This window comes from Ruditapes philippinarum, unplaced genomic scaffold (assembly GCF_026571515.1).
Source record: "Ruditapes philippinarum isolate M1 unplaced genomic scaffold, ASM2657151v2 ctg10390_1_1_1_1, whole genome shotgun sequence".
Lineage (NCBI taxonomy): Eukaryota > Metazoa > Mollusca > Bivalvia > Venerida > Veneridae > Ruditapes > Ruditapes philippinarum.
In genome coordinates, this window is record NW_026865512.1 from 2,086 (window position 1) to 18,600 (window position 16,515).

General features: G+C 30.9%; 1 long non-coding RNA gene across 1 annotated transcript; it reads right to left on the reverse strand.

Annotated features, from left to right (window-relative positions):
• Positions 1–13,577: 13,577 nt before the first annotated feature.
• LOC132729408 (uncharacterized) lies at positions 13,578–15,529 on the reverse strand. Its single transcript, XR_009625616.1, has 3 exons — positions 15,426–15,529; positions 14,324–14,635; positions 13,578–14,030 (listed from the first exon to the last, which is right to left on the reverse strand). It is a non-coding gene; the product is annotated as an uncharacterized LOC132729408 (long non-coding RNA).
• Between the last annotated feature and the right edge of the window lie 986 nt (positions 15,530–16,515).

Consider the following 16,515-nt stretch of genomic DNA (forward strand, 5'->3'; position numbering starts at 1 on the left):
GACTTTGGTCATTGCTGCGATGGAATGTGAGTTCTGAAAAATATAAATACAACTTCTTAATTACAGTTTCAAATTGGTGAAAGATTCATGCAATTAAATCTGTTTCTGGAAATCAATAATGACTTATGATTTTTCATGTTGTTTCTCTTTTACTGACGCAACAATATGCGGAAAATATCTATATTAACAACACAAAAGAAGACAAACAGATGGAGTGTTTATCCTAAAAAGGTTTTTTTTTATCTGTTGATAATTAATTTCAGTATGTTGGTTTGTTTTTGCAAATTTTTGTAATTATAATTTCTTTTTAATATTTATATAAACCTCTGTTTCCAGTATTACCGGGTTGTACACTTTTCCTTACGGATGTCATATTTGTACTTGATTCTTCTGTCAGTCAAACAGAAAAACAATTCCGTGCACAGCTAGAATTTGTAATAAAATTCGTCGAGAAAGTAAAAATTAGTACAGAGGAATTCCAGATTGCTGTTATAAGAATACTCTACTGAAGCAAAAATAGAAATCACCTTCAACCAGTCGGTTAACAAACATGTCTTGCAAAGCTTAATCGAGAATATAAAGGTTTCGGCCTGGAGCCACATTTACCAATAAAAGGTTAAAATCTGCTATGGAGGTAGCAAGAAAAAGCGAAAGGCGTAAAGGAATGGTGACTTTAACGTATGCATTTGTTCTAACAGATGGTATGTCTAACAGTCGAAAGGAAACAAGAATAGCTGCAAGAGAATTGAGAAATGCTGAGGTTCACGTTGTGGTTATAGGTATAAAAATTTACTGCTGTTCTTGTTACACTTTAACGAACCGCAAAATACCCGCTCATGGTGGTAAAATGTTCTAAGCCGCCAACAGTTTTAACTTTCATATAATTTAGTAAGTTTTGTCTCGCGAGAGTGTGACAGTAAAATGCATATGTAGTTATTGATCCTTTAAGAATTGTCAGCTATTATAATTGCCGGAAACCTAACACTATTAAGTAGCAATACGCTTGGCAATAAGTTCAAATAGGCCATTTTTAATGAAAAACTACCTACGCATTAATTTTGCGTTTTTGCCTACATGGTCTAATCATAGGGATTTATCGCTGCGGGAAATTTGCTTACCAAGTAGACATTTAATAGGCTGACTAAGCATTGTATATGTATTGAAGTGATACCATTTGTAATATTCCTTATCTCTTCTAGACATGTACTTTCAACATAAATTGTAAATAGTAATGTATTGTTACTTATTTACTACACTTTAAATTAGTTGTAATTAAACCCTTGATGAAAGGGAAAGTGGGAAAAACACAATTAAGAATTTGGCGCCCATAGTCTTGTTAAAACCTGGGAAAATGAACAAATGATGTAAGGCAAAAATTTTATTATTTTTAAATTTTGATCAAATTTAATACCCGGGTTCCCAAGATTTTCCGATACCACTTTTTTAAAGGGTTTATTTACAATTTAGGTCGATCTTTTCCCGATGTAAAAGTGTTAAACTGTTAAAAACTTAGGTTTTTTACTGATAACATACATTTTGTTCCTTTTAATCTTCTGACAAAATGTAAAATGACAGGTTAGAACAGTTCCCACCTGTATGAAACTGCATATTGATTTAATAGGTTCTTTTAAATGTTTTACCAATTTAACAAATTAAAAATGGTTAATAAATTGGTAGTTTAATGGAATTTTCGGAAACAGTATGTTTTGGATAAGCTAGTATCAGTATAAATTTGATAAGCGTGTCAGGGAATGTTTAGATCGTGTTTATGACTAATTTTTACCTTTAACAGAGCAAATTTTCAACTTGAAAAAAATTGAATCATAATTTTGCTTTATTCCAGGAAGGGGGAACAGGTTTCTCATCAAGAACTTGCGACATGCTACCCGGGTGATGAATTTAGTCCTCTTACGTATGCTCTGTCGGAGATTTTAATGCATTAGACACGTTGCCTGAAACAACTTGTTACAGGTTACCTGTGACGACTGGTAAATCTGTCAGTCATTTGTCAGACATTGGGTCTTTCTCCTAGAAGAAGGCACGAAATGACCGAAGTGTAGAGTTTCAAAATGTCTTTGGATTTTATGACATGCCATTGTCCAGAGGCCTTGGGCATATTAATGAACATAATGGTCAATAGGTCGGCCTGGTCCCGACGTTGGAAATACGTTGAAGAGGGAAATAGACAATTTCTAGTAGCTTTTCGCAAAAGTAATCTCATATTAAGCAACCCAGACATTGTTCAGACAACCTGTTTGAACTTTGTGACATAGATGAACAATGTTCTGTTAAAAATATCACATCAGCAGTCAACAAAACTATAGACCATTTCTTTAACTTAAATGGACGAAAGCAATGCCCGCAAATTTTTGATCGTTTTGTCAAATGGAAAATTTGAAAACGCTAAGATCGTCAGAGAGGAAATGATAATAAACTATATGAATTATCAGATTTTAAAGTATTCGTGATTGGTCCAGGAAGTGACGTCAACATGAATGGATTATTATCAATGGCTAAAGAGGCAAATCACGTGTAATAATCGTGCTTGACAAATGATGATGTTTCAAAAGCTAGATATATTATACAATCCGAGTTTTCTTACAATTGTTTGTAAGTAGGTGGGATTTTGAATTTGTGAGGTGCTGAAAACTGTGGGTGTTTTGATTCTGAAATATTTCACTAGTAACGCATCATTTTGTAAACTTTATTCCCATGTATACAAAAACTGATTATATACAAATAAAAGTATTGTAACTATTTTCTATTTTTTGTTGATGATTGTCTTCGTTTTGTACTTTTCTATCATATGAAATTGTCTAATCGCCGTGCAAATGAAGATGATTTTTGTTCTAGAGCAAGTTTTCTTGAAAACGGCAGCTGTCTCCCTTTTAAATGGAAACATGCAGCAAATCAAAAACAAAAAAATACACATTTATTGTGATTTCCCTTCTATAAACCGTATCACACTATAACGGATAAAAAGACATTACAAAAGTTTAATGATAAAATATGAATGCATGCTCTTAACACAAGATTTGTTAGAATAGCCACCCAATTTAACATAACGGACGTTTGCTTGAGCCGATTAGTTACATAATTTATTTACACGCGGCAAATGTCAAGAAACATTACTTAATTTAAATAACCTAGTACCATTTCTCAAAGACATGCATACCTTTGTATTTTCAATGACAAAATTACAAAAAGAGTACATAGTTTCATAATATTTTTTTTTAATCATGCAAAGGTATTTCACAATTATTACTTCCATATTGCTTTTTTAAATAGTGTCAAAAGTGACATGGCTTTCTCTTTTTAAATTTTCTAAATTTTTGGTTTGTTTCTATATATTTAAAAGAACGACCCCTTTTTTTATAGCTTGAAAATTTTTTAAATTTCTTTTAATTTTAGTTTTCTGTTTTATAAATTTTTTTTTTAATTTCATTTTTGTCAAAAAGGGTTGCTTCCATTTAAATCTAAATAAAAAAAATTTAAATTCAAAATATCCCCAAAACCCTTGGGGAAAAAAAACACCCCCTTAAAGGAAAAAATTTTCCCCCCCGTTCCCCCACAACATCCGTGAATAAAATTTACCGTTAAATTTTTTAAAGTTTAAATTAAATTGGGCATTTTTTTTACATTTAAATTTTCCCCTTTCATTAAAATAAAATTTTTTTTTAAAGGGAACTTTTTTCCCCTTTTTTACAGGGCAATTTGTATTCTTACCAAATTTTCTAAACTCATAATTAAAAAATTTGAATATATTTTTCCCTTAAATTTTGGGAAAGATATTATAATTATACATTATACAGAATGTCAAAATTGAAAGGCATGGTCGCTGAATTGATTTAAAATTACAAATACCGAAACTATTTGTTAATTTCGAATTGTTTTTTTACCACAATGTTAAATAATTATCAAAGCTAGCACCATTGTAATTATAGCAAGCGGTAAAAACGCCTTTCCCCATTTCACTACAGAGCGATGTTTGCTATTCTAGGGGAGGTTGCTTTACACATGTCTATTAATTTATTACCATATGTGTTACTCCCTTATCCATATATGACACGATAGTGCCATTCCATGATAAGCGGCGTAAGGTCACCAATAAAAAGAATCCGTATTCCCTAAGCGCGGAATAAAGAAAATCGAACTTTAAAAAGGGGATTCAGATTTTATTGGCCCCGGAAATTCTTATTAACTCTTTTTTGCTTGAATCCTGATTCAGTTAAGAAGGGTGAAGAATGATGAATGTAATTTCTAGTGTTAAAAAGGCAGAATAAAGGGTTTTGTCTGTTGTTTTTTGCTTAAGAAACTAGCCCAAATTATAGTCAATGCCCATATCTGCGTTTTCCCAAGGCATTTGGGTTAACTACTTTTCTATTAAGTTTACATTAGAGTTTGTCATAGGACAATTTGTGTTATAATTCGTGTCCCTTTTAATTTGTTTGGTTTAGATTTAAATACTTTCCCCTTGTTTGGGAGGATATTAAGTTTGGCATACAATACATCCATTAATAAATTTAATAAAATTAAAATAATGTTAATTGAGCATTGGTTATTGGCATGTAAGTTAAACGAATTTTTGAATTTAAATTTGATTAAATTAAATTTTTATAAAAATTTTAAAAAACTGTTTTTTCCTAGAAAATTTTTTTTTGTGGGTATTGTGTAAAAGCTATTGTGAGATGAAAGTGGGGCATATGTTATTTTTTTAAAATTGTTTGTAATAAATTTTTACAAAAAATAATTTTTAAAACGAAAACTTCTTAGTGTAAATTGGGGAATTCCAAGAGACAAACAGTAGAAATCATCGTAAATAAAGTTTGCCAAAATTTATCAATTTTTAAAAAAGTTTATAAAAATTCAATGTGTCAGCTTTTTAAAAGCTAATTTTGGGTGTTTTGAAAAGAAAAATAAGGGCCCCCTCTTAGCTAATAAGACAGTTGGAACGAATGTTTTATCTAAATGACCATTTAACCTGTAAAGAGCCCGGATTTTTAAAAAAAAAGGAAAATTCCCCACATTGCACTTACTGGGTCCCCGCCAAAAACCCCCGGGCCCTTTCATAAAAATGAAATTTAGAATTTAAACGAAAAAGGGTCATTCGGTCCCCCTATGGTAAAAAAAAGAACTGAGAATTTTGTAGGAAAAAAAATGCAAAAATATTTAACAATAAAATTTTAAATTTTTTATAAAATTTTTTCTAAATTTTTTTTTGTTAAAGCAGGGCCCCTTTTTTTGAATTGTTTTTTCGAGGGGAAATTTTCATTCTGAAAATTTTTCTTTTCCCCTAAATTTTTTTTTCCGGGAAATTAAAATTTCGTTTTTTTTCCCTTTAAAGGCCCCGGTTCAAACCCATGTTTTTTTTTTGTGAAAATTAAATCTCGTTTTCAGTTCTAACATGGGGGGGTTTTTTGGGGTTTTTTGATAGGAAAAGTAAAACACTTTTTGGGTCAAAAAAACGTTTTTTTAAAAACAAAATTGGGAGATTGGGTTTCCCCAAAAAAATAAATTTTTAAAAAGCCTTATTTTCAAATGTCAAATAGCTTTTTTTATATTTTTGACGCGCATTACCCTTGATGTTTATGGAAATTTCCTCAATTTTTCTTTTAAATTCAAGGAAAAGTCCTGTTGTATTGATACAAATGTTTAACTATTCAACAACCGCGTGAAATCTAGTCATGATTTTTTTTATTTGTACCCAATTTATTTTTTGTTAACAAGTGAATAATACAAAAAAATTGAATTTGATCACTTTGAAATTCATCCCACATTTTCTTCTCATTCAGTATTTATCTGAGACTTAAAATATAACGACTGTATCTTAAGAACGTCCCAGGTATTAACAGAAACCTTTTTGACTTTTGACTAGCGCGCTACATTTTTGTATGTTCCAAAGAAAAATCATTTAATATTCTAATCTCTAGCAAAAATAGTGCAAATAAGAATACTTAAAGAAAGCCCAGCACGGCACAATTAAAAATGTTGCAAGGCTCGGTTTTGTTTGAAAATGTTTCATGGACGGTACTGTTAAGTGGCAAATACACAGTCCACAACCCCTAGCACCGGCTTAAGCAGAATTCAACATTTAACATGAAACTGGTACAATTTTGAATTTTGAACATCCGCATTCGTGTTTAATATAGCAAGCCATGAACAAATGTTTTTCCCAACATTCTCTAAACAAAGTGTAATATACAATTCTGGTAAAATCCAATAATCATTGAAAAGTTTAATAAGAAGATATGCTGGTTCATCAGATGTCTACTAGTTTATCGTCACTTGCTGGATTATTTCTTGCTTTTGAACGGCCCTTTGAATGCTTTGCATCAATGCTTTTCTTCCATTTCTATAGAATGGCAAACGGATAAGCGAAGCATGCTATGCTACAATACTGAATACTAAAACTTGATATTTTTCAAACTCATATAGGTATAGGATAAAACGATCAATTGTATACATAATTTAACTTATAACTTTCCAAATAAAAGCAATAATAAACAAAAAACAACAAAAAAATATCCAAAACATTTTTCATTCTCACTTTTCTGGTTATTTTACATTATGTTAGTGACATTAAATGCTCATTTTTTCTTGTCAAGTTACGGTTAACTGACCATATATCTTCAAAGATCTATAAATTGTTATAATGGTGAATGGCAAACAGCTGATATTGGGAATTTTTTTATGGTAAGAAATAAACCTGCCTAAAATAGTAAAAAGATCCCGCCTCACTCTTTTTTTAAAATCTTTATAATAAATGACATTAAAATGGATTTTTCAGAAAATTTCCTAGAGGCCCGTGGTTTATTTATTTGTTCATTTTGCAAAGTAAATAGTTAAAGTAAACATTAAATAAAATAATGTTAAATACTAAACATATTTTTTTCTGTCGGTAAAAACCCAAGCATTCTATTAAATGTTTTGTTAACATATTTATTAGTAAATTTTTTAATAAATTAAAAATTGTTAAATGAAGTTATGATTTTTAAAAAGAAAACCCCCCCGGGAACACTAAATTTGTTTTAAATTTTTAAAAAAGCAAATGGGGCCCTTTAAAAAATTTGAGTATGCTCTTTCGTCCAAGAAAAAAATCAATTGGTTAAACATGCATGTGGATCCCCAAATAAAAAGAGATATTTTTTGGGGCAAACAATCTTTTTACCCGGGTTTTTGTTTTTAAGGGATGGGGCTCTATGTTTTTAAAAAAAGAATCTCTCATAAAATTATTTAAATTTTTATGAAAAAAAATCCCTTTTTGTAATACGGAATTTTTAAAACCCTTAAAATTTGGGGTGCTATTAAAAATGTCTGTTGTTTTTATTGAAAGTACGGATGATCCAAGGCGGAGTTTCTCGTGGCAAACAGAAATTGTACTTTCGATTTCGCCACAAAGATTTTGTAGATTTATGGCTTATAAAAATCATTGTTTGGTGTCTGAACACCAAAATAAGAACGGGAAGTCGATATGAAACATATTTTGTTAACGAAATGTAGCTTTTCTTTTTTTATGAAATTTATTTAATGTAGCTTTAAAGGGAAAGGAATTATAGCAAAAAGTAGACTTTCACTTTAAACAGAAATGCTATTTAAAAAATGTATGATGCAATACGTGAAATTAAACCTTAAATGTTATACACACCTATTATATGCAGTTTTTTTTAAATACCCGTCATGATTTCCGAAGATGGTCAGAAAGTAAAAGCCATGGCAACAGGATTCGAAGAAATTTTTTCTAGCAAAGATATAAAATACAAAAGAAGGTGATTAATATTAAAAAAGTAAGATTTTTACTTATTAATATAAATTGTTTAAGATACATGGGAATATTTTGTTTGTTGCAAAGATTCCAGACATGTTAAGTGTTCCTTTGCAAAACTACTTTTGAAAATGCGAACGTGTGTGCCTAGCATTTTTTTTTGTATCCCTGTACTGCAAATAATATGCATAACAAATTACATGAAAACAACTGCAAATAATTGTTCGTATCTTCCCATCGGATATAATACATAGGCAGGTTTGCACATTTATAGCCTTAGACAAGACAAATGTAAATACAACTGAAATGTTTAAACTCGAAATACAGAAAAGTTTTGAAGAAAACGTGATTCCTGCTTATATCGATGGAAGATACGAACATATGAAGTTGTATTTTTTTCATGTTATGTCAAGTTGTTTATATCTATATGTAAACTTGCCCCATGTAAAAAGATGGACATTCGATTTAGAAGACTTGATAAAGATGCATATTATTTGCAGTACACGGATACAGTCAAAATGCTAGGCATATAAGTACACATTTTCAAAAGTAGTTTTTCAAAAGAATACTTTTAACATGAAATGTGAATTTTGGCAACGAACGCCCTCCTAAGAATTAAATTATTTTAAAAATGATGATCCGTCACCTAGATGAAATATTGAGAATAAACAGCACATTGCTTTTTGCATCACACAAATCAAATTACCAACCTACTTAACGTTGTAAAGAAAAATCGGATTGTATAATTTAACTAGTTTTGAAACATCAATCATTTGTCAAGCCGAACCATAAACGTGATTTGCTTCTTAGCATTTTGGGATAATAATCCTTTCATTGTTAAGTCAACTTCCTGGGGACATTAAATTGATTCTGATAATTCATTTATTTTTTAACATTTCGTCTCTTTAACAGATTCTCAGCGGGTTTTCAAATTTTCCAATAGTAAAACCCCGATTAAAATTTTGCGGGCATTTCTTCGTCCATTTAAGTTAAAGAAATGGTCTATAGTTTTGTTGATCTGGGCCGATGTGAATATTCCTAACGTACATTGTTTATCTTTCTCACAATGTACAGCAAAGGTGGTGCTGAATAAAGTCTGGATTCTAATATTAAGATTACTTTTTGGGAAAGTTTACAAAAAATTCAATTTCCTCTTAACGTGTTTCAAGTTGGCCGACCGACCCCTTTGAAACGCATTTTGTTCATTTTAATTGCTCAGTTTTTCTGGAGTGGTTGTTATGAATCCCAAAGAAATTTTAAAACTCTGTTCGCTTCTTTATTTTCCCTTCGTCCAGAAGAAAGAAAATGTCGGACCGAATGACCTGACAAGATTTAACAGTCGTCACTGTTAAACCTGTACAAGTTGTTTTCCAGCAACGTGTGTAATGCATTAAACTCCTCGAAAGAGAATACGTAAGATGTACTAATTTCATCACCCGGAGAAGCGATGTTGATAAGTTCCTATTCCTGAAATAAAACAAATTATATTCAACAAATAAATTCAAATTTGAAATTGCTGTAGTAAAGGTAAAATAAGCCTAAACACATATTAAACTTTCTCTGATATGCTTAGCAATTTTGGCATTATTTGTCTGTTAGCGTAATTTTCCAAAACCAAATTTATTTAATTTATGTCAAAGTGTCTGGGAGATCTGAAAGTTCTTATGTTCCTGCAATTATTTATAGCCTTTTTAAAAAAAAATTAAACAATTGACATGTTTTTGGGAAAAAATAATTCATATTTTAAAAGTCAAAAATGTTTTTGGCGCCTTGCAAACGGTGTTTCATTAGTGAGAACTTTTTTTTATTTTTGGGAAAATTTCTTAAAAAAGCGGGAATTGTTATGCAATTTTTCTGAAACAATTTTCTCAATTTTATTCCTAAAAAGCAAAATGGGTTTTAAGAAGGGGTTTTTCATTTTTTAAAAAATCTGAAAACGGGGTGTTTTAAAAGGGGGAAAATCTAAAATCGGAGGTGTGTTAAAGGGGGTCACCCCGGCCCGGCCCCCGGAAACTGGTTTAAAGGAAGCCCAAATTTCCCGTTGTGATTATAGCCGGTATTTGATATTCTTTTTTCATTAATGAAAATCAGTTTCGGAAAAAAAATACAAAAGGGCATGATGGCCCTGAGTCGCTCTCCAGAAACAACTGCTTTTCAGTGTTGGAAATTATTTTTCAAAAGCAGATGCTGAAAGGCAGGTTCCAGCTCTTTCGGCAAGTTCAACTCAAACTTTAACTTGCCCCCTCTAGTAATATACTTTCACAACACTGATTGTTTTAGCTTTTTTTTTCATAATAAACAATAGGGGCCACTAAGATGGCCCTAAAAATCACTCATTTAACTACCATCAATTTTAATTATTCACAATATAAATTGAAATATTTTGCCACTAATATTTTGGAAAGGCTTTGTTAAAAAGGATGTATTTTGCAAAGTGTGTTCCTATGAGACTATGTAGAATTAAATGCAGAAAAAAAATGACAGGGGAGCAAGAAATTTAAATTTTTAAAAAGGGAAAAATTTTTTTTTCCCTTTTTTTAATAAAACAAAAAAGTCAATGCTAAACTGTAAGGGGTAGATGTTTGAAGTTTACAGATTTTGGGGCAAAAATATTTTTTACATTCTATATGGCAAAATAATGTTCCCCAAAAAAAAACAATAGGTCAAAAAAGTTTTTTTAAAAAAATATGAAATAGGGGCCCGTTGTTTTTAAAAAATTTAATTCAGCTCAGAAATTGCCCCCTAGTTCAAAATTTAAAATCTGTAAAGCCTAAAAAAAAGAATGGAAAGGGCAAAATTTTAAAAAAATAAAAGTGGGGAGTTTTATATAAAAATTTATTTCGGCTCAAGAATTTTTTAAAAATGGTTCAAATTTAAAATCTTTAATGTAAAAAACAAAAAAAATAGGCCCTAAAAACCCAAGTAGGTAAAATGGTATAAAAATTTAGTTAAAATCAAAAAATTAAAAAAATTCACCCCTGGTCCAAAAATTTAAAATAGGTAATAAAAAAAGAAGGGAGGTAAAGCGATATAAAAAATATTAAAAAATGGCCAGTTTATATCAAAAAAATTTATATAAATTTAGGATAGAAATTAAACCCCTTAGTTTGTTTAGTTTTTTATCTTTTAATTCGTTTCGATTAGAAATTTCATTCCCGGTCCCAAATTTTTAAGTCCCCTTTTACATTTATTCCCAAAATTTTAAATGTTGTACTAAAAAAAAAAGTATGTAAAATTTGGGTTTTAAAAAAATTTAAAAAAGTTTCCCTTGATACCAAATTCAATTATTCAATTTTTGAAAAATCAGCGTTCAAAGTCCTGTCCCAAAATTAATTTGAAATGTTGGCTTTTTCCCAAGTTTAAAAGTCCAATTCAAAAAACCAAAAAAAAAATTACAATTTTTTAACAAAATTCAATAAACAATGAACATACAAACTCATCTTTGTTCAAAAGGTTTACTGGAGAAACAAAATTTAATGTTTCCTTTAGAGATTTTTTTTTTCCTGGTTAATGACCTACAACTGACCTTACAATGATGCAAATATGATAACCAATTCTACTCAGCTGTGAGATATTCACACATCATATACAGGTCATGACATTAAGACTTTCTCCAAGCCATTGAACCTCTTTTGGAAAAATTGAATAACATATGTACACATTCCAACATGAGTTGTTTCCCTTTCATTATGAAAATATATCCTATACCCATCTTTGGTCAAAACACGATTATTTTTATAATCCATTGTCAATATTTTCTAACATTAATTTGAGCATAGAATATCTTTAAACTATAATTTGAAGAAATGCCATGACCTGGGGCATTTAAGCTTTAGCTTAAACAGGGTCAATCAAATTAATATGAGCAAAACTTGATAAAAGACTACCTACAGACAAAGTTTGGTCACCATCCATTAAATATTTCAGTAGGAGATGATGTTCAAAGGTTTTCTATATTTAGCTTTTAGCGGCCCCTTTAAGGGGCCAATGACATTTAATATGAACAAACTTGATAAAAAGACTACCTAAGAATGCTACAGACAAAAATTTGGTGATCATCCATCCATTACTTCTGTACAAAGAGACGTTTAAAAGTATTTCTATTTTAGCTTAAGCTGCCCCTAAAAGGGTGCCAATCAAATAAATATGAGCAAACTTGATAGAAGACTACCTAAGAGTGCTACATACAAAGTTTGGTGATTTCAGTAGGAAATGATGTTCAAAGATTTTTTCGATTTTTAGCTTTGGAGGCCCCTAAAAGGGGCCAATAAAATTAATATGAGCAAACTTTGATAACAGACTACCAAAGAATGCTACAGACAAAGTTTGGTGATCATCCATCAATTAGTTCTGTAGAAAGAGATGTTTAAAGGTATTTCTATTTTCAGCTTTAGCGGCCCCTAAAAGGGGCCAATCAAATTAATATGAGCAAACTTGATACAAGACTACCTTAGAATGCTACAGACAAAGTTTTGTGATCATCCATCAATTAGTTCTGTAGAAATAGACATTTAAAGGTATTTCTATTTTTAGCATTTGTGGCCCGAAAAAGGAGCCAATCAAAATAATATTCGCAAACTTGATAAAAAAATACCTAAGAGTGCTACAGACAAAGTTTGGTGATCATCCATCAATTAGTTCTGTAGGAGAGGACGTTTAAAGGTTATTCTATTTTAGCCCTAGAGACCCCTAGAAGGGTCAAATCAAAATAATATTAGCAAACTAGATAAAAGACTACCCAAGAATACTACAGACAAAGTTTGGTGATTATCCGTCAATTAGTTCTGTAGAAATAGACGTTTAAAGGTATTTCTATTTTTAGCTTTAGCGTCCCCTAAAAGGGGCCAATCAAATTCATATGAGCAAACTTGATAAAAGACTACAAAAGAATGCTACAGACAAAGTTTGGTGATCATCCCATCCATTAGTTCTGTAGAAGAAGATGTTTAAAGGTTTTTCTATTTTTAGCCCTAGAGACCCCTAAAAAGGGGCCAATCAAATTCATATGAGCAAACTTGATAAAAGACTACCCAAGAATGCTACAGACAAAGTTTGGTGATCATCTACCCATTAGTTCTGTTTAAAGAAGATGTTTAAAGGTTTTTCTATTTTAGCTCTGCTGACCCCTTAAAGGGGCCAATTGGAATGACATGAGCAAATTCAAGTGTGACTGTCACAAGGATGCTACAGACCAAATTTGAAGTTAATCTGCTTAGTAGTTTCAGAGAAGAAGACGATTGTTGACGCATGACGACAGACGGCGGACGACGGACGCCGGAGCATCCCCCTTTGATACTAATAGCTCACCCTGAGCCTTCGGCTCTGGTGAGCTAAAAAAATAAACGATCCTAATATAGATTGTGCTGCTGTATACTCCTCCAGTATAGAATGTGCTGTACTCAGCAATGCATTATATCTGAACAACTGTACTCTGCAAAGTTTAATGACGTTATTATTTCAGCATTTTTCTACTTAAGTACATTATGAATGGTTTGCCATGGATGTTTTGGACTTGAAAATGAATACGAGACTAAATTGATGACATCGGATCCAATTATGATTTTAAATTTAGAGATCACGCTGGAAGATAACATTTTATAAGTTGTGCAGCACTTTCGAGAGATTGTCATTTTAAGGAAAACTATGTATCCTCTAATAAGTATATATACAATTACAAGCACACTTTCGTGTGACAGAAAAGAACGACATATTTACTAACATTTCAAAAACTGTCGGCGGCTCAGATAAATTTTAATATTTACCGCCATGAGCAGATATTAAGCAATTTGTTAAATTACGTGAAACAGTACAGCAGTAAATTTGTATACCTATAACCACAACGTGAACCTCAGCATTTCTCAATTCTCTCGCAGCTATTCTTGTTTCCTTTCGATTGTTAGACATGCCATCTGTTAGAACAAATGCATACGTTAATGTCACTATTCCTTTACGACTTTCGCTTTTTCTTGCTACCTCCATAGAAAATTTTAACCCTTTATTGGTAAATATGACACCAGGCCGAAACCTGATATTCTGGATCAAGCTTTGCAAGACATGTTTGTCAACTGACTGGTTGAAGGTGATTTCTATTTTTGCTTCAGTAGAGTATGTTATAACAGCAATCTGAAATTCCTCCGTACTAATTTTTACTTTCTCGACGAACTTAATCACAAATTCCAACTGTGCATGAAATTGTTTTCTGTTTGACTGACAGCAGAATCAAGTACAAATATGACATCCGTAGGAAAAGGTGTACATCCTGGTAATACTGAAAACAGACGTTCATACAAATATTAAAAGAAATCATAATTACATAAATTTGCAACAAAAAAAAAACAACAACTTTTATACCGAACATGTATACTGAAATAAATAATAAGGTGAAAACACCTTTAAAGATTTAAAAGCTTCTGGGCAATACACTTCAACTTTTTTGCCTTGTTTTATGTTGTCATAATATATATATTTACTGCATATTGTTGCTTCAGTGAAATACATTAACATGAACAAATCTATTTTTTATTAGTTATAGGTTGTTGTATTTATATTTGTCAGACTTACTTTCCTCACAGCAATGACCAAAGGTCCTATTAAGGCATTGGCATCCAAAACCATCATTATTTAATGTTCCACTATTTAAACACTCTTTTCCACATACTTGCTCCTGAAGACAATTAGCGTTCTCTATGTGACATTGTGATGCACAACTTTCAAATCTTCCATATTCCAGTAAACAACACAAACGTCTTTCTCTTTGTTGCAATCCACCACCGCCACAGGAAACGCTACATTCAGTCCATAGTCCCCATGGTGACCAACTGCATATATCATGACAGCCATTCAAACCATTTGGTTCCTCTTTAGTTGGTTTACCTGAAATAAAATAAACATGTTTTAATTTTGTGTGGGCAAGATTTCTTTATTTCATACAAATGAGGGTTTCTTGCGAAACGATCTATCTGCTTCTTTATTTCACACCTTATGAAATATAAGAAATGAATCTCTAGCGTCTGCACCATATGATCCCCCAATATATATCATTTATTTGATCTTGTCTTATAAGTTTGGCATTGTTTTCACTTTACGGGTCCATTTAAGTAACACAAAACACTATAATTGTTATCTTATTTTGCTTTCAATTTCCTGGTAAAAAAACTCCATATATCAAATCAAAAATGTAGTCTGTCTAGTCTCGGTTTTCAGTTGTAGTCCACAAATTCATATCTTATCCATATTGTACTGAGTTTTTGTACTCATACAATGCAAAACGTCCAATATAGGTTTGATCGCTATATATTCTCCCAATGATATTCAGTATCAGATATTTTACTTAATTAATTGACAACATTGTAAAATATCCCCAATTATAATTTCATACAAGTAACCAAGCCACTAGAATTACGACGAACGTAATGTTTTATTATACTTAAAATTAAGAATTGCTTACGTAATAATATCATTACTATGGATAGAAATATCAAAGTGATAAACTTATGTTTCAATTTCTTAATTACTACGGCTAACATTGCAAGAAATAAACTGTGAAATATTTATTTCGAAAACGTTCTTTTCACCGTAAATGGATACAATTTCTTAATTTAACGGAAAAATTTATTCATTACATTATAGAAAGAAGACAAATAAACATAAACAATAAACATACGTTCTTCACAGCATCTTCCTTCGTATAAATCTTTGCAATGACAGTATCCGGAATAAGAAATTGTTGTGATATACTTTCATCGTTAAGGCACTGGGTATTGCATGCTTCCTTTTCGGAAAATCCAGAAATAGATTTTCGCATTCAGTCAAACACTGGAATAAATTTAAACCAGATTTACAACAGAGAGCCCTTGACCTATATCTTTGCCCACCACCACATGTTTCACTGCAGTCATTCCAGCCTGACCAAGGTTCCCATTCACACCGATTACTACTGCACGATGCAGTAGTCACTTTGTAGCAAAAATCCAGATATAATTACAAAAATTTCAAAGAAATAAAATTGCTCATGTTAGTTTTGTCAAAACTGTTTATAACAATAAAAATAAGTTACAATTTACACATTTTAAAAGTAATTATGCAATGTTTCTCCGCTTAGAGCTTAAAAGGGATTATACGTAAATAAAACTAAATAGTTTAAAACTCATGATATTATGCTATATATAAATATAACCGTTTCATTTACTTTTGCTGAATAAATTGATATAAGGTTACACGTAAAACAAGAGTTCAATGACGTACGGCGGTATCACATAACGTAATGTTCAGCATTCTCTCGATATGCAGATTTATTGTTATAAATTTGTCAAAAAGGTTTTCAATTACTTTTCCTGTCCATAATCTATAAATCTTGGCGAATCAATGACTGATTAAAACAAATTGTATAGTGTTTGTAGAATTTTGATCATAATAAACATGACATGTAATTTCCCTATTCAGATTGAACAATATCTTTTTCATTGTATAACATACAGATTTTGAGGGCAATAATTACCAAAATTTCAAATCAAATACAAAATGTGCTTTTTCATGAACATTTAAAATTTATTGCTGGACAATGAAAATGTCCAAATATATCAATTCCTGATTCCTTGAAAAAATAAACCTTTCATTATTTATAGGATAAAAATAAAATAAAAAACAAACTTAAACTCTTTATAGATAATTTGTAAACTGCAAACACTACGGGAATTTAAATTTATTTTAAATCCAAAATTGTTAATGTAAAAATTCTCATGAATAATATATTT